General features: G+C 41.6%; 1 protein-coding gene across 3 annotated transcripts in view; it reads left to right on the top strand.

Moving 5' to 3' along the window:
• Positions 1-24,578, top strand: part of LOC102411578 (cytidine monophosphate-N-acetylneuraminic acid hydroxylase) — an 85,862-nt gene that overhangs the window by 1,210 nt on the left and 60,074 nt on the right. The gene's annotated exons all lie outside the window — the stretch shown is intronic.

Genomic DNA, 24,578 nt, shown 5'->3' with positions numbered 1-24,578 from the left:
AGCGCTTACTTCTTCTGTGACAGCTCATTGACTCTTTTAAGGTTTTTATCTGTTTTTAGTTGTTTTCAGCACGAGGGTCCTTTCAGTATTTAACTCACCATCTCACTGGAAAGAGAATCTAAATTTAGTGGGTAGCACATCAAACTCTCTTAGGCTGCTCATTTATGCGTTCTTCCCTCTCAGGTAATTATATTTCTCAGGACACTACAATTGAGAAATTTTGTTTTCTTTAATTGATTTTCATAAATAAAAGTTGGGAGGGTGAAAGGCTTTTAGTATGTGGTAACTGTTTTAGTAACTTTTTAGCTTGGAACAGTTTTGAAAGAGAACATTAGAACGTTTTGAAGAGAATACTACAAACCATTTACTAGGAACTGCCTAGGAAAAGTGAATTTTTAAAAAAGCTTTATCTTTGACTTCCCTTTAGAATATATTTCTCTTCTAGAAGCCTTCTTCCAAAAGTAAAATCACACAAACACGCTGTGTTGAGTTGGTTGGTTGCCCCACCATCCAAAGATATGTCTAGTCAGAACCTCTGAATGTGACTTTATATGGGAAAAGGGTTTTTGTTGATACAATTAAGTGACGAATTTTAAGGTGAGATTATCCTGGGTTATCTGGGTAGACCTGACTCTGAATCCAATGGCAGATGTCTTTATAAGAACAGAAAAGCACACAGAAGAGAAGAGGAGAAACAGAAGAAGGTAATTTAAAGATGGAGGCAGAGACTGAAGTGACAATCTATGAGCCAGGAGCTGCCAAGGATTGCCAGCACTGAAGCTAAGAGGCAGGAACAGATTCTTCTTACAGCCCTCAGAAGGAACCAACCTGTTGATACCTTGATTTAAGACTTCTGGCTTCTAGACCTGTGAAAGCTTACATTTCTGTTATCCTAAGCTACCCAGTTTGTCATGCTTAGTTATGGCAGCTCTAAGAAGCTTATAACCAAGTTTGGAGGCTCTTTCTGCTCCAATAATTTTGAAAAGCCTACAATTGTTTCCCTTAAAGCATAAGTAAGGAATAATAATCAGGTGAGACTGGAGAAGGAAATAGCAACTCACTTCAGTATTCTTGCTGGGAAATCCCATGGACACAGGAACCTGGAAGGCTAGAGTCCATGGGGTCACAAGAGTTGGACATGACTTAGCAACTAAATCAACCAGTCAGGTGAGAGAAGTGGCATAGAAGATCTCTGGGGGCCTCTCTCAACTTCAAGAGTTTCCTGGTTATAAGGATTAAATGCAGTGTTTGGTTAACACTTTATACATATGTAAAGCCTTTCCTGACTATTACCATTACTATTTTCTTTTTTTTTACATAACTAGCATTCAGACTTGGCATTTGTCATCAGCCTCCTCTTCATCCTCAACTGTCCAGTGTTTTTATTGTTTGACCCTTCCTCCTAGTCCTTCATGCCCCTTCTCTCTTCTTACATAAACAATTGAAATAAGGCTCTCTGCAACTTCCCAGAGTGACTCTGAACTTGACAGAGAATTTTTATCCAGTGAAGACCAACCACAAAATAGCTCCTGGAATTTGTACAGCAAATTATAACTTAGGACTCAATTTTGCACATTTTATTTATCAGCATGGTAGCACTCTTGCCTGGAAAATCCCTTGGATGGAGGAGCCTGGTGGGCTGCAGTCCGTGGGGTCGCTAAGAGTCGGACACGACTGAGGGACTTCACTTTCACTTTCATCCATTGGAATGAGAAATGGCAACCCATTCCAGTGTTCTTGCCTGGAGAACCCCAGTGACGGGGGAGCCTGGTCGGCTGCCATCTATGGGGTCGCACAGAGTCGGACACGACTGAAGCGACTTAGCAGCAGCAGCAGCAGCAGCAGCAGCAGCAGCGGTATTATCATGACTGCTTTATAAGAACAGTTTTTTCTCTAGGTAGAATCCAGGAAGTAACTAGATCTGGGAGGAACCTTGGTGCTGCTGGCCTGACTGTTTCATTCACTGATTAAACAGTTCTTGAGTAACTATAATGTACTAGATTGAAAGAGTTTCTGGAAATTCATTTGTAATCAATATGTTCCAGGCTTCATCTGGTGGTGAGCAAGCATATTTCACTCCCAGCAATAGTGTAGCAATTTTGTAGCATTAATAAAGTGGATACTAATTTTAAAGCAAAGTAATTATAAGAGTTGGACTATAAAGAAAGCTGAGTGCCGAAGAATTGATGCTTTTGAACAATGGTGTTGGACAAGACTCTTGAGAGTCCCTTGGACTGCAAGGAGATCCAACCAGTCTATCCTAAAGGAAATCAGTCCTGAATATTCATTGGAAGGACTGATGCTGAAGCTGAAGCTCCAATACTCTGGCCACCTGATGTGAAGAACTGACTCATTGGAAAAGACCCTAATGCTGGGAAAGATTGAAGGTGGGAGGAGAAGGGGATGATAGAGGATGATATGGTTGGATGGCATCACTGACTCAATGGACATGAGTTTGAGTAAGCTCCAAGAGTTGGTGATGAACAGGGAGGCCTGGCATATTGTAGTCCATGGGGTGCAAAGAGTCAGACACGACTGAGCGACTGAACTGAACTGAACTGAATTATAAGTAGGATTTTTTTTGCACACTCCAAATCAAAAGAAGTAAATGAACAATGTGTTGTACAGCCCTGTTTATGTTGGTACCCATAAGTCGGCATGTGTGCGGGCTCTAAGTTGCTTCAGTTGTGTCTGACTCTTTGCGACCCTATGAACTGTAGCCTTGGAAAAGACAATGGCACCCCACTCCAGTACTCTTGCCTGGAAAATCCCATGGATGGAGGATCCTGGTAGGCTGCAGTCCATGGAGTCGAGAAGAGTTGGACATGACTGAGTGACTTCACTTTCACTTTTCCTTTTCATGCATTGGAGAAGGAAATGGCAACCCACTCCAGTGTTCTTGCCTGGAGAATCCCAGGGAAGGGGGAGTCTGGTGGGCTGCCATCTATGGCGTCACACAGAGTTGGACACGGCTGAAGCAACTTAGCAGCAGCAGCAGAACTGTAGCCTGCCAGGCTCCTCTGCCCCTAAGATTCTCCAGGCAAGAATAGTGGAGTAGGATACCATGCTCTCCTGTAGGGGATCTTCCTGACCCAGGGATCAAACCTGCATCTCTTACATCTCCTGCATTGGCAGGTGAGTTCTTTATTATTAGAGCCACCTGGGAAGCCCCACGCATAAATCTACTTTATGTCTAATTGCCGTATTCACAGAAAGATGTGCCCTAATTTATTTGCTCATTCCTCTATTGGTATTTTTAATACTTTGTTTTCAACAGACATTTTTTTTGTACAAATGCTGAAGCACTTCTTTAAAAAAAAATCATACTTGAAGCAGAATTGCTGAATCAAATGATACTCCCATTTAAAATTTGCTAGATACTGTCAAATTTCCCCCCAAAGCTACCAGTTTATACCCCTGTGACTATTATGTGCATACACCTTTCCCAATGTGCTCATCAACAGTGAATAATATTCATCTTTAAAATTCTGTCAAACTGAAGAGTGAGAAATAACTCAATCTTGCTTTAATTGATGGGAGGAGGGCAGAGGAGAAGGTTAGGGGAGATTTTCCCTTTCTTCTCTTTAAATCTGTTGGGAGACAAATCTGGATGGCCTGGGTACCCATCCCCTTCTGCCAGGCTGAGCTGACCAGAGCCATCTGCAAAGGGGCAGCACGGCTTTTGGCTGGTGCTAGCATTCTGGGTGTACAGAAGCACTTCAAGACTGTTCCGGGGCCTTCCACATGCAGACTTTGACCTTCAGTGTGGACGCAGGCTCTCAGCATGCATTCTCCCTCTTCTGCTTCTTGGACCTAGAAATCCTGTCATTCATTTCCTATTGTCAAAAGAACCCAAGTATTCCATAGGTTAACCTATATTTGCAACAACCTAAATGTGTCACGTGGATATATCTTTGGTGTGAGGTCAAGTCCTTTCTTTTGTGAATCCAGACTTCTCTCAGAAGCTGGCCCTTCTTGGCTGCATGTTTGCCGTGGTGGGTGCAGACCATTTCTACCTGGCCCTGGTAGTCCCCGCAGTGCGAGTTGGGGGATTCCATGTGCTTTATTTCTTCTGTGTAAATTTTCTCTAATTGGACTGTGTGGGGCTACTGCTGTGTGTCTGTAGCCTCCTAGCCTGACAAGATCTGTAAGGTTTTCCTTTTATACTAACAGAAACTTAATTTAAGCATCACTTGAGTACTATTTTTCCCCAGTAATGAAAACAGTCATTTATTATGCTCACAGAGCCTATAGGTCAGGCTCTGTGGTCAGGCATTCTCAGTTAATACACAGCGGCAGGGGCAGCTTGTTTCTGCAATGTGCTGTCTGGAGTCTCAGATGGAAGACTTGAGCAGGGGTGGGATGAAGGGATGGAGCCCTTGGAAAGCTCACTCCCTCACATGCCCGGGGTGGATGGAGCCTGAGTCCTCAGCTGGAGTGGCCAGACACCTGCATGTCGTTCCTTCATGTGGCCCAGGCTTCTTCCTAATGTGGTGACTGGCTTCCAAGGACAGGCTCCAAGGAGTGGGCCAGGTGGAAGCTGTATGATTTTAGATCCAGCTTCAGAAGCCACGAAGCACCAATCTGTCATATGCTCCATTGTTTGGAGCAGTCCCAAGCTCCCACCCAGATGCCAGCGGAGGGAACACAAATCTCCGTGAGAGGAATGTCAATCACCTTGTGAGAACAGCCACGTGGGAAGGTGCTGACATCTTCGGAAATACAAACGTACCACTTTCCCTAATTCCTGGGAACTCATTCTTTCAGTTTCCAAAATGGAAGATACTTGGTCAGATATTTCCCCCACACACAGAAAAATGTAATGTGGGCTTCCCAGGTGGTGCTAGTGGTAAAGAATCTATCTGCCAATGCTGGAGACGTAAGAGACAAGACACAGGTTTGATCCCTGGGTTGGGAAGATCCGCTGGAGGAGAGCATAGCAATCTGCTCTAGGATTCTTGCCTAGGAAGTCCCATGGACAGAGGAGCCTGGCGGGCTAAGTCCATGGGGCAGCAAAGACTCGGCTGCATACACCCCCAAAAAATGTAATATAAGATTGGACCTGCTGAAACAATGAGGGGATCACACATTTATCTCCCTAGAGTCTAGTTCTAGTAGCTTTTAAATCATATATCTTTCATTTATTGTAGCTGCCCTGGAAGTAAATATCTTAAGAAAAATGATTTCGCTTATATTTATTATGACCTTTACTGACCTAAATCTGACCCTACATAAAGTTAGTATGTTCTTCTTGGTGCTTTCTCAATACTTAGGGTGGTCACCAGGAAGATAAGTGGCTACAAATGAGGTCAAATCTGATGCAAGACCCAACCGTTTGAACAGGATAGCCACATTTCTTGCAAGTGGTATTCTTTAAGTAGTGGTCAGTGTCACATATTCTTCATTCAATTTAGTTCTGAAAGAATGTATGCATCAGGTTTTTGGTGTTTGTTTTTTTTTTTTTCCCCTTATAACTTGACTTGAATTTCTGATCCTGGAAATTATAGTTACAGTATCCAACATCTACCCTTTCCAAATGGAAAATCCTGCTTCTCCATGTTTACATAAGAAATACGGTTCTAGGCGGTTTGGAAACTAGAAATGAAACAGGCCTCAGAAGGAATAGAGATAAAACCCAGAGCTACAGTCTTCACAGCATCAAGGGGGAGGAGCCTAAGTTCTCAGACCTGAGAAACAGTGCTCTTATCTTCACGTGCTAGATGCCCCTGGCCCTGTGCATCAGATCAGGGGGTCAGTTCAAGAAACTCTGGTCTTGAACTTGAAGGAGAAGAAGAACTCAAAAAACTAAATGCAAACTTCTGCTTCTTAGGGCTACAGTTCTGCAACTTGAAAAAAAAGATGATTTCCTTCAACTTGCTCTTCTCTCCATCGACAGCAGGGCAGGTCTGTGTCATCACTCTCCTTTAAGGTACTGTCCAGCTCCATTCCCCAGCACACACAGTGATGATGATCCAGTCAATTCTGGCGAGTCTGCAGCTACCAGCACAGCATGCGTGTAGGTAGTAGGGCTCAATATGGCAGCATTCAAGTGCACAGAAGCCAGGTGTCACAACAGAGGAAGAGAACGTGTGTCCTCCTCCGGGTATGTTCCAATCTTGATGCATCGCCGGAAGAGGGCACGCCTGGTGCTTTATTAAGAGGGAAACTGAATAAGGTAATGTGCTTTATTGATGTTGGCTTGTTTGGAAAATAGGAATAGGAATCCATTTAGCCTTAAGTTTTAACTTTTTAATCCACAGGTTGAATATTTGAGGTGTGGCTCAAAATTTATGATTACTGGTTACATCAACATTAACATAATCAAATCTTGCTCTTTTTGTTTAACGGGTAGTAGTGTATCTTTTCTTGTCCTTTTATTTTCCACTTCCTGTATTGTAGTTGTTTAGTCCCTAAGTTGTATCTGGCTCTTGCGACCCCATGGAATATGGCCTGCTAGGCTCCTCCGTCCATGGCATTTCCCAAGCAGTAATGCTGGAGTGGGTTACCATTTCCTTCTCCAGGAGATCTTTCCAGGTGAGGGATCGAACCTGTATCTCCTGCTTTGGCAAGCAGATTCTCGTACCACAAGCCACCAGGGAAACCTCTCCTGTATTGTATCTGAAATGAATTTCTTACAGACAGCATATTGTTGATTCATGGCTTTTCATTCCCTTTGCCAATTTCTGTCTTGTAATTACTGTATTTGAACTACTTATATTTAAGGTAATTGTTTTCTGTTTGTTTTTGTTTCTTGTTTGTGTGTTTTTTGCTTGTTTGTTTGGCTGTGCCACCCACATGGCTTGTGGGATCTTAGTTCCCCAAGCAGGGATAGAACCTTGCCCCTTGAACCTGTGCACCCTGCAGTATAAGCACGGATTCCCAACCTGTGGACTGCCAGGAAGTCCCAAAAGTAATTATTAACTTGTTAGAGCTTCTATATTGCATTCTAGTTTTTGTTTTGTTTGTTTCCTCTGATTTTTGCTGCTTGGTTTCTCTTTGTGTACCTTCCTTTGGTTGCTTGAACATGTTTTAGATTTCATCTTGACTGGAACTGAGAGCTTCATTGAATAATTTTTTTATTGTGGCAAAATACATGTAAAACATAAAATTCACAATCTTATCTGTTTTTAAGTGTACACTCAATGGCCTTAAGTACATTTGCAGGGTTGTGTAACCATCACTACTATTCCGGAACATTTTCATCAACCCAGAACAGAAACTATGTATTCATTAAGCAATATCTTTTTTATCAACTCAAACAGAAGCTGTGTACCCATTAAACAATAACTTCCTACCCTCCAGTCTTTGGTACCTCTGTTTTACAGTGTTTCATCTAATTGAAATTGTACAATATGTGTCCTTTTGTGTCTGGCTTATTTCACTTAGCATAATGTTTTCAAGTTGCACCCATGTGGTAGCATGTATCAGAATTTCATTTCTTTCTAATGACTGAATAATATTGCATTGTATATATACCACCTTCTACTTAGCTTATCTGCGGATAAACTCAGGTAGTTTCCACCTTGTGGCTGTTGTGAATAATGCTGCTAAGAACATTAGTATGCAAATATCTGTATGAGTCCCTGCTTTTTGGATGTATACCTATGAACTGAGTTGCTGGATCATAATAAATAAGTTTTTAAAACACGAGATGTTCTCCAAATATTCTGTGACAGCAAGGAAACTGATTGTCCCAGAACTCAGAAAAGAAAGATGAGAACAATATCATAGAAGAAACACTCCTTGAATTCTCCTTTATGACGTGATGTCGAGGAGGTCCTCAGAGTTCTTCAGTCACTCCTCTTACCATCTCTTGAGTCTTTCAGCAGTATGGGTGGTGAGGTGACCTAACAGGTCTCTCTATGCAGGGGATGCTACTTGGTGAACCAGGATCAGGTTAGAGGAAGGCAAGGGTTTCCAGAAAACCTTTTTCAGGACATAGTTTGGAGAAGGCTTATAAATTCCATAATATTTGAGTTTTTTGAGTCAAGAATCAGAAAGAACTCAGTTTCATGGATATAGAAACTGGGTTTCCATTACCAAATTTGCCACTAACTGTGCACCAAACTGTAGGAAAGTGACTTAACCCCATCCAGTATGGGAGGAGGAAGAGCAGGAGGGTTGTACTGGATACTGTAAGGTCTCTTTCAGCTCTAAGCATCTATGTTTTTTAACTTTTGTAGATCTCTTTTTCTCTAGATCAAATTTTTGTATAATGCCTTGATTCTATTAATAGGTCCAGGCTTGGTAGATTTGTGGAATGAACTAACACCAAATGTCTCATCCCAGAAATTCTTTTTTGTTTTTCATCCTGGAAACTCTTGTTTATGTCTGTCCTGTCATACATCTGTTTAGCTCAAAATATGTGCCCTGAGTTTATCTAATATAACAAATATACCCATACTACTGGCCAGAGTTATTGGATATTGCCACACTGGAGATGTATTTTATATTATAAAACTTCAGAATAACAATGGTTTTCTTAAAACCATTTGCTCTCCTTAGCTGTTTTCCACAAATATTCTCACCCTTCACAAACATCCAGCTCTTTCTATAAACCCTTCTTCTGGTTTTGACTGAATTTCCCCTAGAAATTATAGTAATATAGATTTAGAAGTGTCTTGGCCCTCATTTCCCTAAGAGGACAAACCTAGACAGCATATTAAAAAGCAGAGACATTACTCTGCCGACAAAGGTCCATCTAGTCAAAGCTATGGTTTTTCCAGTAGTCATGTATGGATGTAAGAGTTGGACCATAAAGAAAGCTGAGTGCTGAAGAATTGATGCTTTTGAACTGTGGTGTTGGAGAAGACTCTTGAGAGTCCCTTGGACTGCAAGGAGATCCAACCAGTCCATCCTAAAGGAAATCAGTCCTGAATATCCATTGGAAGGACTGATGCTGAAGCTGAAGCTCCAATAGTTTGGCCACCTGATGCGAAGAACTGACTCATTAGAAAAGACCCTGATGCTGTGAAAGATTGAAGGCAGGAGAAGGGGATGACAGAGGATGAAATGGTTAGATCATATCGCTGACTCAATGGACATGAGTATGAGCAAGCTCTGGGAGTTGGTGATGGACAAGGAAACCTGGTGTGCTGCAGTCCATGGGGTTGGAAAGAGTCAGACACGACTGAGCAACTGAACTGAACTGGCCGTCTTTTCCCTCTGAGGACAGGCTTAGTGTCCCTGTTTGTTATTTTTACAGCATTCAAAAATATGCACCATTCTAGGTGTTAGGGATACAGCAACGGACAGGCAAGCATGACCCCTGCTTTGACTTAGCTTAATGTTGAGGGATGAAGACAGATTTTTGAATAAATAATAATAGGTGTGCTGGATATTAAGGAGAAGTGCAAAGTTCTGCATTTTATAGGATATATTTTTAAAAATTATTATTTATTTAATTTGGGGAGTGCTACGCTGAGGCTTCCTTGCTGTGCGCAGATGTTCTCCAGTTGTGGGGAGCAGGGGCTACTCTCCAGTTGCCGTTCATGGGCTTCTTATTGCGGCGGCTTCTCTTGTTGCAGAGCACGGCTCTAGGCTTCAGTGGTTGCAGCATGTGTGGGCTCAGTTGATGTAGTGCACTGGCTTGGTTGCCCTAAGTCATGTGGGATCCTCCCCAACCAGGGATGAAACCCATGTCCCCTGCAGGCAAGTGGATTCTTAATCCCTAGAACACCAGGGAAGTCCCACTGTAGGATATAACATGGGGTTTTAACTGGATCTGTGGGTATCAGAAATTTCTAGATGAAGTAACATTTAAAGTGAAACCTGAATTGGAGTTAGGCAAAGATGATGAAGGAGGACATTCAAGCAGAGGGAACAGTTGAAAGAGAAAATGTCCACTGAACGTTAAAAGAACAGTAAGGTTAAACTGTCCAGAGTGGAGAGAGGGAAGAGAGTGGTAGGAGAAAAGACTGGAGAGGCAGGCACAAGTCTGACCAGGATGCAAGTTATTAGTCATACTAAGTATTTTGGACTTGATCCTCAAGGAAGTTGGAAATCATTCAGAGTTTAAGACAGAAATGAGACAAAATTAAATCTGACATTTACAAAGCTCTTTTGGTTGTAATGTAGCAAGTAAGTTGAAGGCAGCTTGGCAAGAGAAGTGGCAGAAAGCTTAGTTAGGATGTTCCTGCTGCAGTTGAATGAGAACGATATGGGCTTGGACCAGGGCACTCTGCTCATTTGGAGGTGACAGGCCTTGATGTTTCTTAGAAATTGAGGGAGGAGGGGGGACAAAAAGGCAAGAGTGATTCTGTGAAGACCAAAAGGAGAGCAGCATGTTTCAAACAGGAGAACATTGTCAATTGGAGCTGAGCTATCCAGTAAAGGGATGACTGAAAAGCATTGTTTGGATTTCATGATGTGGAAGATATTGCTGCCTTAAGACGGAGTGAAGGGGGTAAAATTCATATGGGGTGGCTCAAGGGGCCAATGGAAAGTAAAGAGAAAGGAGGATCAGAAACAGTGAGTGAGTACTATTTTTCACTGTTTTGGCTGTGAAAGTGAAGAGAATCATTGCTAGGAGATATTTGGTGAGTTAAGAATGAATACTTTTCAAACTAGGAGAGGCTTGCATATACACATGTATGTATGTGTTTGTGCTCAGTTGTGTCTGACTCTTTGCAGCCCTATAGACCATAGCCCACCAGGCTCCTCTGTCCATGGGATTTTTCAGGCAAGAACACCGGGGTGGGTTGCCATTTCCTCCTCCAGGGGATCTTCCTGACCCAGGGATCGAACCCCAGTCTCCTGCATTGCATGTGGATTCCTTACCACTTGAGCCACCAGGGAAGCCCTGTATATACATAAATGCTAAAATGGAGTAGCAGGTAGAGGGGAGAGTGGAAGCGTTAGGAGAGAAAAGGACAAAGCCAAAGGTTCCTGGGATTATGGATTGCAGGAGGAATTCTGGAGCCAAGGTGGAGGAGTTGGTCTCTTGTCAAATTTTGCTGACATTTTCCGATTAGATGTCTGTCTCTTTCACTAGGCTGTGAACTCCTGAAAATCAGGGAATGTACCTTCTTTGTTTGTTTGTTTCTTTTTTTGGCTGCATTTAGTGGGATCTTAGTTTCCTGACCAGGGATTGAACTGTGCCCTCAGCAGTGAAAGCAAGGAGTCTTAACCACTGGACTGCCAGGGAATTCCCTTTCCTTGATTTTCTATCTCTAGCACTGAGTCTAAGATTCACCACCCAAAGTTTCCCTGTGCATGTTTAGCTGAACTGTGAGTCCTGTGTGGTAGGAAGACCACAGATGTTTTCCTTTAAGGGTACAGACTAAACGCCTTGACATTTAAAGGATTGGGATCAAGTTGAAAGTGGGCTTCTGAAATAGAATTGTTTAAATGGCCAAGAGCTGTGGAATGGCAGAGTTGTCTGGCAGTTGTGAGGCTAATAATTTGGGTTTACAGCTGATGGGAAGGCCTCAGCTGAAATTAATCAAAGGGAGATCAAGAGCAACCGATAACACACAAATCAGGAATAGCTAAAAAAATGAACTCCCTCCGTCTTGGTTTTCTCCTTGGTCCAGAAAAGAAGAAAAATCCAACAGCAATGGATTAAAGACAATCTCTTTAACAAGTGGTGCTGGGAACTCTGGTCAACCACTTGTAAAAGAATGAAACTAGAACACTTTCTAACACCATACACAAAAATAAACTCAAAATGGATTAAAGATCTAAACATAAGACCAGAAACTATAAAACTCCTAGAGGAGAACATAGGCAAAACACTCTCTGACATACATCACAGCAGGATCCTCTATGACCCACCACCCAGAATATTGGAAATAAAAGCAAAAATAAACAAATGGGACTTAATTAACCTTAAAAGCTTCTGCACATCAAAGGAAACCATTAGCAAGGTGAAAAGACAGCCTTCAGAATGGGAGAAGATAATAGCAAATGAAGCAACTGACAAACAACTAATCTCGAGAATATACAAGCAACTCCTACACCTCAACTCCAGAAAAATAAATGACCCAATCAAAAAATGGGCCAAAGAACTAAATAGACATTTCTCCAAAGAAGACATACAGATGGCTAACAAACACATGAAAAGATGCTCAACATCACTCATTATCAGAGAAATGCAAATCAAAACCACTATGAGGTACCATTTCACACCAGTCAGAATGGCTGCGATCCAAAAGTCTACAAGTAATAAATGCTGGAGAGGGTGTGGAGAAAAGGGAACCCTCTTACACTGTTGGTGGGAATGCAAACTAGTAGAGCCACTATGGAGAACAGTGTGGAGATTCCTTAAAAAACTGGAAATAGACCTGCCTTATGATCCAGCAATCCCACTGCTGGGCATACACACTGAGAAAACCAGAAGGGAAAGAGACACGAGTACCCCAATGTTCATCGCAGCACTGTTTATAATAGCCAGGACATGGAAGCAACCTAGATGTCCATCAGCAGATGAATGGATAAGAAAGCTGTGGTACATATACACAATGGAGTATTATTCAGCCATTAAAAAGAATACATTTGAATCAGTTCTAATGAGGTGGATGAAACTGGAGCCTATTATACAGAGTGAAGTAAGCCAGAAAGAAAAACACCAATACAGTATACTAACGCATATATATGGAATTTAGAAAGATGGTAACAATAACCCTGTGTACGAGACAGCAAAAGAGACACTGATGTATAGAACAGTCTTATGGACTCTGTGGGAGAGGGAGAGGGTGGGAAGATTTGGGAGAATGGCATTGAAACATGTAAAATATCATGTATGAAATGAGTTGCCAGTCCAGGTTCGATGCACGATACTGGATGCTTGAGGCTGGTGCACTGGGACGACCCAGAGGGATGGAATGGGGAGGGAGGAGGGAGGAGGGTTCAGGATGGGGAACACATGTATACCTGTGGCGGATTCATTTTGATATTTGGCAAATCTAATACAGTTATGTTAAGTTTAAAAATAAAATAAAATTATAAAAAAAAAAAAATCCAACAGCAGGATTGCACAGGAACCTTTAGGAAAAGCAACAACGCTTGCTCCTTTGGAGTCCTGTTTTCACCACTGGGGTGTAACTGTTTGCTCAGACTATGAATGGAACAACAAATAGCTGACCTCTAATGTTCCTCCATCCATTTCCTCTTACGTCTTGTACAAATTGAGACGTTAAACTAATTCAAGTGAAGCAATTATATTAGAATGATTCTTCTGTACTGGCAGGGATGACATTAACATTGATGAGCAAATGTTATCCCATATTTATTTGTTTTCCTGAAATTTCAAAATGTTTGATATTTATGTGACTTTCTCCTAGGAATGAGAAAAGGAAATGGAAGTGGCACTTTAATGTTCTGTAGGAAGGGAAAATGGAAGCAGGATGAAAAAGACATATGGATTTGGTTACAGAAGCAAACTAGTTAATACTTCTAAGAAGGGAATATGCTGAGGATCTGTTTGTTGAACCAGTATTATTAAAATTTACCGAGTGCCCCTGGCCTAGGTTCTTCTTTCCATATATTGGAAATAAAAAGAAGATACTGCTTGACTTTTGGACCTCATAATCTAGAATGCTCACAGTCTTAGAATGAATTCAAGTTTCACTGATACTATTCGGGGAGAGAGTTCTTTAGGTTCTAGCAAATGGAGCATACACATAAAGACCTCCTTGCAAATGGAGAAACAGAATGATTTTATTACTCAGTACAAGTACTCTATAAATCCCAGTATAGACTTTTTTGATAAAAGCCAGATTGCAGAACATGTCTGAGGACAGAGGCTTATGCAGGGTCCTTAGTCTTTATCCTGGGTTTCTGCTAGAGGACTCGCACATCCCAATGTGTCTGTGGAGATATTACTGGTCTTGCGGAGGGGATTCTGAGTCCAGCCAGTAGGCTAGAAAAGGACCCCAGGCTTCCCCTCATCACTGGCCCATTCCTCGGTGGTCTTGCCCACTCGTGAACTTGATCTTGCAAATGCCAGTGTCTGGTTATTCAGATTAGTCTTTTTCCTTTCTCTTGTGTGCCATGGAAACACAAGAAGTGGGACATGTGTTTTCCCCTATCCTGACATGAGAAGAAGGGTTCTTTGAGATTTGCTGGATCCTCACAGCAAATCCCCCCTTCTACTTCAGGTTTTGCTGTCTGGAAACAAATGAGTGGGACCGTCAGTAAGGTAAGGGAGCTTGGAAAACAGGAGCGTTTAAGGTCAGGTAGAAAAGAAGGAGAAAAACAAATCAAACCAAAGAGAGCTAGAACAAAACAAAAGCAGAGTGTAATGGAGACCCAGGAGAGAATGTATTTCATTCTCAAATTTCTAGAGAATAGTAGTTTCAAGAAGGAGGTAGGCAGCAGTACTGGGTGTAGTAATGAGGTCAAGGTAATAATGAGGTCAAGGTAATAATGAAATAAGACTGACAACTGCTCATTGCCTTTCACAGTGTGGAAGCTACTGATGGCCTTTGTCCTAGTGGATTGGTGGGAAAAGCCAGATGCCATGGGGGAAGAAGAAAGTTAGAGAACTGAGAGGAGAAAGAAGGGTAGCAAGAAACTTGGCAGATGGGGAAAAAGAGAGAGAGGATAGTTGGTGAAAAATGTTATCATCTCAGGGAGGTTTTTGTTTGTTTGTTTTGTTTTGAACATACATTTATTTATTTGGCTGCACTGGGTCTTATTTGTGGCGCACAGGGTCTGTAGTTGCAGCATGCAAACTCTTTGTTTTGGCACGTGCGATCTAGTTCCCGGGCCAGGATAGAACCTGGGCTTCCTGTACTGGGAGCGCGGAGTCTTAGCTACTGAGCCACCAGGGACATCCCAGGGAAGTTTTTATTAGGACAGTGACTTGAGGCCTAGAGACAAAGGGTGTTGTGTGGGTGAGCTAGGGGAGATAACGAATCTTCCACTAGAGAAGGCTGGAGGTCTTCTTTAGGGAATGGAGTGTTCTATTATAAAGGAGATTTTCACCAAAGAGTTTGAGGCTGTGAGAACTAGGGTACTGTGGAACTGATTTTCTGAAGGCATAGTTGAAAAGTGAATATTCTAAGTCCTTGCAAGTCTAAAAATCTCTATTTTATCACCTTGCTTGGATTACAGGTAGGCTGTAGAATTCTTCCTCAAAATTGTGTAAATATGCTTCCAGGTGGTTCCCTGGCATTCAGTTTGCAAATTAGAGGACGGATGTCAGCAGGTTTCTTTTCCCTGTCTGGTTCTCAATATGGGGGTGACTTTTGGTGGAGGGAGTAGGGTAGGGTAGGAGCATGGTGTGGAAGCTTGTGGGATTTAAGTATTTTTTTTTATCATCTGTAAATTTCATCGGATTATCTATAGGATGCCTTTTTTCAGTATTCCTGAAATCGTTAGATTCTTTAAATATGAAATCAACTTTTTCTTCAGTTCAGAGAAGTTCTATTCTTTCCTTGATTATTTCTTTTTCGTTTATTGTCTTTTCTCCTTCTGGACTTCCTGTTATACAGAAATTAGTTATCACTGGTTTTTCTTCCTGATATTTTTTCATATTTTTTCTCTCTCACTTTCTCTTTCTCTTTCACTCTATTCTCTATTGTAGTTATTTTAGATTCCTTAAATTGATTTCCTCTGTCACAGATTTTAGATTTGGTTTTTGACATATTATGCTGCTACTTAAAGCCACTCCTTATTTTGTTTTGTCTGAACACTCATGGTTTTATTTATTTTTGAACTTTTTGTTCTCTTATTGCCCCCCTTTTTCATACCTCCTGTTTCATTTACTCATCTTCCTGAATGTCACCCTGTCCTTGGAGATTAAATAAAATGTCTAATTCCCAATTCCATACCTGATGAGTAGGTCTCCAAACCTGCCCACCAGAAATTTAAAGTATGTATAGAGACAAAGGGTATTGTGTGAGTGAGTGCCGGGAGATTACGAATCTTCCACTACAGAACGCTGGAGGGCTTCTTTGGGGGAATAGCGTGTTCTGTTACAGAGGGTTTTCATCGAACCAATATGACCGGGTTCAGTCATGTATTCAGTCCAGATGGTCTCAACACCCTACTGTCTTGAGGCTACAGACTTGAAACAGCTCCCACTTCAGGAATGGTGGGCAAACATGTATTTAAGGAGGGGAAAGGGCAATGAACTTCCTGTTGCCCATCCAGCTCGAGGATCAACGGGTGGTCATGTCCTCCTGAATGACCCCCACCATCCTGTCTCTCTTATTACCACCCACTTTCACCTGTTTGTGCTAGTTTAAGAACTTCTTCCTTTTTTTAATTGGGGAATATCATTTAATGATATAGCACAATGTTCAGGATAGAGAAAAATCAGGTTACAAATAGTGTAAGTGATATGATCTTTCTTATTGTATGTAGAAATACATATATATACACGTATATTCATATACTTATATACATATACAGATATATATCAACACATAGAAAGAGAAAAGAATATATATCAGAATGTTAATGTTATTTAATTTTGGGTGGTGAAATTATTGGTGGCTTTAATTTTCTTTTTATCTGTAATTTCTGAATTTTCTCCAATAAGCATATTATTTTTTCGTTGAGAAAAAAAAATAGAATTACTTTTCTTTTAAGGAATCTGAGCATTCTCCAATATAACACAGCCAAAGAATTTCCCTTCTTTTGTATCCAGTTTCCTTTGTTTCTTTGTCAATACATAAGTGAAAAAAGTGCTGCCAAACCTGTTACCACCTGGGCCAAACCTAAATCAAACACCTTATGATTATACAGTGGGCGTGAAGAATAGATTCAAGGGATTAGATCTGCTACACAGAGTGCCTGAAAAGCTCTGGACAAAGGTTTGTAATATTATACAGGAGGCAGTGACCAAAAGCATCCCAAAGGAAAAGAAATGCAAGAAGGCGAGGTGGTTGTCTGAGGAGGCTTTACAAATAGCTGAGGAAAGGAGAGAAGTGAAAAGCAAGAAAGAAAGGGAAAGACTATATCCAACTGAATGCAGAGTTCCAGAGAATAGCAAGGAGAGGTAAGAAATCCTTCATAAGTGAACAGTGCAAAGAAATAGGGGAAAACAATAGAATGGGAAAGACTAGAGATCTCTTCAAGAAAACTGGAGATATCAAGGGAACATTTCTTGCAGGGATGGGCATGATAAAGGACAGAAACAGTAAGGACGTTAACAGAACCAGAAATTAAGAAGACGTGGCAAGAATATACCGAAGAACTATACAAAAAAGGTCTCAATGATCTGGATAACCACGATGGTGTGGTCACTTATCTAGAACCAGACATCCTGGAGTGTGAAGTCAAGTGGCCCTTAGGAAGCATTATAGCATTACTACCAACAAAGCTAGTGGAGGTGATGGAATTCCAGCTGAGCTATTTAAAATCCTAAAAGACAATCCTGTTAAAATGTTGCACTCACTATGTCAGCAAATTTGGAAAACCCAGCAGTGGCCACAGGACTGGAAAAATCAGTTTTCATTTCAGTCCCAAAGAAAGGCAATGCCAAAGAATGTTCAAACCACCATACAATTGTACTCATTTCACGTGCTACCAAGGTAATGCTCAAAATCCTTCAAGCTAGGCTTCCACAGTACGTGAACTGAGAACTTCCAAATATACAAGCTGGATTTAGAAAAGGCAGAGGAGCCAAAGATCAAATTCCCAACATTTGTTGGACTGTAGAAAGAGCAAGGGAGTTCCCAGAAAACCTCTACTTCTGCTTCATTGACAATGCTAAAGCCTTTGACTGTGTGGATCACAACAAACTGGAAAATTCTTAAAAAGATGGGAGTACAAGACCACCTTACCTGTCTCTTGAGAAATCTGTATGTGGGTCAAGAAGCAACAGTTAGAACAGGACATGGAACAGCTGATTGGCTCAAAATTGGGAAAGGAATGTGAGAAAGCTGTATATTATCACTCTGATTATTTAACTTCTATGCAGAGTATATAATGTGAAATGCAGGACTGGATGAATCACAAGCTGGGATCCAGATTGCCAGGAGAACTATCACATCAGATATGCAGATTGATGCTTTTGAACTGTGGTGTTGGAAAAGACTCTTGAGAGTCCCTTGGACTGCAAGGAGATCCAACCAGTCCATCCTAAAGGAAATCAGTCCTGAATATTCATTGGGAGGACTGATGCTGAAGCTGAAGCTCTAATACTTTGGCTACCTGATGCGAAGAACGGACTCATTGGAAGAGACCCTGATGCTGGGAAAGATTGAAGGAAGGAGGAGAAGGGGACGGCAGAGAATGAGATGATTGGATGGCATCCTCGACTCAATGGACATGAGTTTAGACTCCAGGAGTTGGTGATGGACAGTGAAGCCTGGCGTGCTGCAGTTCATGGGGTCACAAAGAGTTGGATACGACTGAGCAACTGAACTGAACTGAACTGAATGGCAGAAAGGGAAGAGGAACTAAAGAGCCTCTTAATGGGGGTGAAAGAGGACAGTGAAAAAGCTGGCTTAAAACTCAATATTAAAAAACTAAGATCATGGCATCCAGTCCCATCACCTCATGGCAAATAGATGGGGGGAAAGTGAAAGCAGTGACAGACTTTATTTTCTTAGGCTCCAAAATCACGGTGGATGGTGACTGCAGCTATGAAATTCAAAGACGCTTGCTCCTTGGAAGGAAAGCTATGACAAACCTAGACAGAGTATTTAAAAACAGAGACACCACTTTACTGACAAAGGTCCATATAGTCAAAGCTATGGTTTTTCCAGTAGTTGTGTATGGATGTGAGAGTTGGACCAAAATGAAGGATGAGCACTGAAAAAGTGATGCCTTTGAATTGTGGTGCTGGAGAAGACTCTTGAGACTTCCTTGGACTACAAGGAGCTCAAACCAGTCAATCCTAAAGGAGATCAACCCTGAATATTCACTGGAAGGTCCAATGCTGAAACTGAAGCTCCAATACTTTGGTCACCTGATGGGAAGAGCTGGCTCACTGGAAAAGACGTTGATGCTGGCAAAGATTGAAGGCAAAAGAGGAAGGTGGTGACAGAGGATGTGGTGGTTAGATAGCATAACTGACTCAATGGATTGGAATTTGAGCAAACTCCAGGGGATAGTGGAGGACAGAGGAGCCTGTTGTGCTGCAGTCCGTGACAGAGGATGTGATGGTTCGATAGCATAACTGACTCAATGGCTCGGAATTTGAGCAAACTCCAGGAGATAGTGGAGGACAGAGGAGCCTTTTGTGCTGCAGTCCGTGGGGTTGCAGAGAGTCAGATATGACTTACTGACTGAATTTTTGTTGTTGTTCAGTCATTCAGTCGCTCAGTCATGACTTAGTGACTGAATAATACAATACAATACAACAAATCTGTTCTCTCCTTAAGAATATTCAGTGGATTGAATTCAGGTTCCTAATGATATATGGAATATTTCCTTCCATGTCAGTAAACATAGGATGTTACAGTCATTAGTCATAGCAGCCACCACTGATGGTGAGCTGGTGAGCCCTGTGGAAACTCAGGAAGGAAAGAATATCTTCCATCTAGCAGCCATCAGACTGCAACCACACTCTACAGTGAGCCCTGACAAAACTCAGGATATGAAAACACAGGATACTGGCTCCAGATGGGTGAGGTACATATCAGAGGAATGATTTCAGTAAGCCCAGACTCGTGCACCTTCCCATACATAGAAAAGTGCTAAATTCCTCAACTTGAGATATTTGGTTTTCCTTTAGTTAACAATAGCTTTCACTCTGTATAATAGGCTCCAATTTTCATCCACCTCATTAGAACTGATTCAAATGTATTCTTTTTAATGGCTGAGTAATACTCCATTGTGTATATGTACCACAGCTTTCTTATCCATTCATCTGCTTATGGACATCTAGGTTGCTTCCATGTCCTGGCTATTATAAACAGTGCTGCGATGAACACTGGGGTACACGTATCTCTTTCAATTCTGGTTTCCTCGGCGTGTATGCCCAGCAGTGAGAGTGAATGAAGTAAGCCAGAAAGAAAAACACCAATACAGTATACTAACGTGTATATATGGAATTTAGAAAGATGGTAACGATAACCCTGTATGCAAAACAGCAAAAGAGACACTGATGTATAGAACAGTTTTTTGGACTCTGTGGGAGAGGGCGAGGGTGGGATGATTTGGGAGAATGGCATTGAAACCTGTATAATATCATATATGAAACAAGTCGCCAGTCCAGTTTCGATGCAGGATACAGGATGCTTGGGGCTGGTGCACTGGGACGACTCAGAGGGATGGTATGGGAGGGAGGTGGGAGGGGGGTTCAGGATGGGAAACACGTGTATACCTGTGGTGGATTCATGTTGATGTATGGCAAAACCAATACAATATTGTAAAGTAATTAACCTCCAATTAAAATAAATAAATTTATATTTAAAAAAGAAAGAAAGAAAAAAAAACAATATCTTTCAATGTTCAGACTACCACACCGTTGTTGCAAAGCTTCTGTATAACCTGATTCCCCCGTCACTTCCTCAGAACAGTTCTCTTAGGGTTTACTTGAAATGCTGCCTCCTGCGCTTGAAATCCTAAAAATTCTCACTGAAGAAAGTCTAACTCTCAACTTTGAGGTTGTGAATATTTTTTAAGTTGACACTGCTATTAAACTGACAATTTTGTGCCTCAACATACTAATGAAAAAGGTCTAAGTCCTTTCTTGTTTCTTCTACAAAATCCATCTTGGGGAGAGATGTCTGTGCTCTAATTTCTCAATTTGTTGAGCAAATTGCTGACTTTTCCCCACCGTTCTTGATTTCTCTTATTTCTAAGCAGGAGTCTGACTTCCTCTTGGCAGTTGGTGTGGTTTCCCTCAGCAACTGTGCATGTCATATTTCAGTTTTTTCTGGTGGTTTCCCGCTTCCTTTCCGTAAGTGAGGCTTATATAGAATTTATTAAGCGTGTAATAAATATACAACCATACAACCTCCAGCAATAAAACATGAACCCTAGAGGGTGCTGTTATAACATGAACTAGCTATTGCTCCTCTCTCAGATATCTGAATCACTAGTGGCCAGGAGTACATAACAGACTCATTACCATCTGTCCTCTTTTGTCTACCTGATGCATCTATTCCTTAGATTATACCTCTGGGTGCCAGCTGACTTGAGTTCTCCATATGTTATGTTAGGGCTTATAAACCGATCACTCGGGTTCATACTTGCTTAATGTGCAACCAGCAACATCTGATTGTTTAATCACACACTAAAAAACACTGCAAAAATGTCTGATGCAAAAAGTTGTGACAGTGCAACAGGAATTCTTTTGCATTTGCTACGGGGAGTGTAAATTGCTACAGCTTCAGTGGGAAATTTTGGTTGATAGTGTCTACCAAAATTTAATGTATATGTACCATTTGATCCAGAAATGCCACTCCAGAGATGAGTGCTTATGTACACCAAAGGTATGCACAAGAATGTTTATAGCATATTTACCCAAATAGCCAAGACAAGAAGCAATCCAAATATCTAACAATAGTAGGATAAAGAAAATGTAGTGTATTTACACTATGGGATACTGAACAGCAAGGAAAAGGAACGCTCCACTCATGTGTATAACAATCTGGATAAAACTTATAGTCATAATGGTGGGAGAAAAGGTCAGATATATGACTATTGATTCCATTTGTATAAAAGGTAATAGTAGGCACAACTAACCTATGGTGATAGAGGTTAGAAGAGTGGTTACTGTTTGGGTATTGACTGGAGTACTAGAGTACTAGAATTGAGTAGAGTTTGCTGGAGCACTAGAAATGTTCTATAACTTGATGTGGAGGTTGTTACATGGGTATATAGCTATGTACATTCAAGATTAGTGCATCTTACTATATGTTATATCTCAGTTCAAAAAATATCATGTGATGTCTTCTAGAACAAGAGAAGAAAGAATTTGAGAGACCTTCTTGATTTGGGAAAGAAAATAGTACTTTCAGGATGAGGTGTTAACTAAAAGAATTGGCTTATATAGAAGCCCTTTCTTCTTTTATCCTATTAAGAGACATTTCTCCTACTAGGAGAGGTGTGGTTAAAACTAGCCTCTTGCTACGTTACAGGGAATTTGCTACTGAGTTTGCTTATACATTATTGTAAGCACTGTTTTGAATACAAGTCCTAAGTCACAGTCTCCGCGCTCCATTAGCTTACAATCTAATAGACAAGACCAACACAGAGGAAATATTTAGAGAACTTGTATTACTTTTTTCAAAAGTGCAAATTGTGAGGAACAGAATTCCTTAGGAATTCAGAAGAAAGTATAAATCTATGAGAAGTGGCGTAGGTGATTTTTGTGAAGGAGAAGGACATGATATGAGTTTTTAAAACAAGATGAGAAGCATTGACAGAGGAATGGATAAAGAAGAGGTATATATGGAGTGGGATAGGCTACCTACTCCAGTATTCTTGGGCTTCCCTAGTGGCTCAACTGGTAAAGAATCCGCCTGCAATGCGGGAGACCTGGGTTCAATCCCTGGGTTGGGAAGATCTCCTGGAGAAGGGAAAGGCTACCCACTCCAGTATTCTGTCCCAGAGAATTCCATGTACTGTATAGTCCATGGAGTCGGACATGACTGAGCGACTTTCACTTTCACATATATATATACACACAATGGAATATTAGTCATTAAGAAGGATTAAATAATGCCATTTGCAGCAACATGTGGGCTTCCTAGATGGCCCTACTGATAAAAGAACTCTCTGCCAAAGCAGGAGACATAAGAAATGCGGGTTTGATCTCTGGGTTGGGAAGATCCCCTGGAGGAGAGCATGGCAACCCACTCCAGTATTCTTGCCTGGAGAATACCATGGAGAGAAGCCTGGCAGGGTGCAGTCCATAGGGTCACAAAGAGTCAGACGTGACTGAAGAGACTTAGCATGCACGCCTGCAGTGACATGGATGATCCTAGAGATTGTCATGCTGAGTGAAGTAAGTCATAAAGAAAAGGAGAAATATTGTATGAAATTCCTTACATGTAGAACTTAAGAAATGATACAAATAAACTTATTTACAAAACAGAAACAGGCTCACAGACTTAGAGAATGAATTAACGGCTGCCAGGTGAAGAGGGAGGGCAGGGAAGAATGGGAGGAAGAGATAGGGAGTTGGGATTGACATGTATACTCTGCTATGTTTAAAATGGATAACCAACAGGGTCCTACTGGAGAGTACAGGGAACTCTGCTCAATGTTACGTGGCAGCCTGGATGGGAGAGAAGATGGAGGAGAATGAATACATGCATCTGTATGGCTGAGTCACTTTGCTGTGCACCTGAAATTATCAAAACATTCGTAATCAGCTATACTACAATATAAAATTAAAACTTTTAAACAACAACAACAAAACAACAAAAAACTTGATGGGCAGATAAAACGTCAGTGTCCTTCACTTTTTTGTACTTGTTTAAAGAACCACTCACTCACTCAAAGAACCACATAAAGCCTGTTTACTAGAGATGGAATAGTGATCAGACAAAGGAGAGGACATTTGTCAAATAAAGGACAATGAACCAAGAAGAGAACCACAAATTTCTCAGGAGATCCAGGATTGGACCCCGAATTGACCCTGGTTGGGGCTCTAAGGGAAGGGTTGTTATGTTAAGTGGCTTCAGTTGTGTCTGACTTTGCGACCCTATGGACTATAGTTTGCCAGGCTTCTCTGTCCATGAGATTCTCCAAACAAGAACACTGGAGTGGGTTGCCATTCCCTTCTCCAGGGGATCTTCCTGACCCAGGGATCAAACCCACATCTCTATGTCTCCTGCATTGGCAGGTGGGCTCTTTACCACTAGCGCCCCCTGGGAAGCCCTCTGAAACCACAAAAAGAGAAAATGAAAATCACAGTAGTCTCCAACTCTGAGACCTCATGGGCTGTAGCCTGCCAGGCTCCTCTGTCCATGGAATTCTCCAGGCAAGAATACTGGAGTGGGTAGCCATTTGCTTCTCCAGGGGATCTTCCCAACCAGGGATCAAACCCAGGTCTCTCGCATTGTAGTTGGATTAGTCTGAGCCACCAGGAGAGCTCCTGAAATCACAGGGTTATCTACAAAAGCAGGCTCCTGCTCATGAAACTCTTGGCTGCTAGGAGAAGGGAAGACATCATTATACATCATTGCAAGCACTCTATACAGAGGAGTATAGGGACTTCACTCTACACTCTACACCCTCTGCACTCTATACCAACCTTCTGCTGTCTGCATCCTAATGGGAAATATTCTACACAGAACTTTTCCATTTCTAATGAAGCAGTTATTCTTATTGCATTAAAAATACATCGTGGGGACTTCCCTGGTGGTCCAGTGGCTAAAACTCCACACTCCCAATGCAGGGGGCCCAGGTTCAATCCCTGGTCAGGAAACTAGATCCCACATGTTGCAACTAAGAATTCACATGCCACAAGTGAAGATCCTGCATGCTGATAGGAGGGCATGGTGCAGCCGAATAAATATTAACACAAAAGAAAACACTGTGCATATGAGATGGGCTGACGCACTTTCAAAAGAGTTAAGGAAGTTTGGGTAGGGATATTAATTCTTCTACAATGCATTTCCTTCTTCACCCCACTCATAGGTCTATAAAGCATACCTGCCCGCCCTCACCCTCTATTGACACGTACTCCACATTTCACATCCTGGTGTTGGCAAGGAATGAGG

The sequence above is a fragment of the Bubalus bubalis genome, chromosome 2, assembly GCF_019923935.1.
Source record: "Bubalus bubalis isolate 160015118507 breed Murrah chromosome 2, NDDB_SH_1, whole genome shotgun sequence".
NCBI lineage: Eukaryota > Metazoa > Chordata > Mammalia > Artiodactyla > Bovidae > Bubalus > Bubalus bubalis.
The sequence above is the reverse complement of the archived record's forward strand: the minus strand, read 5'-3'. Positions and strand labels throughout refer to the sequence as shown.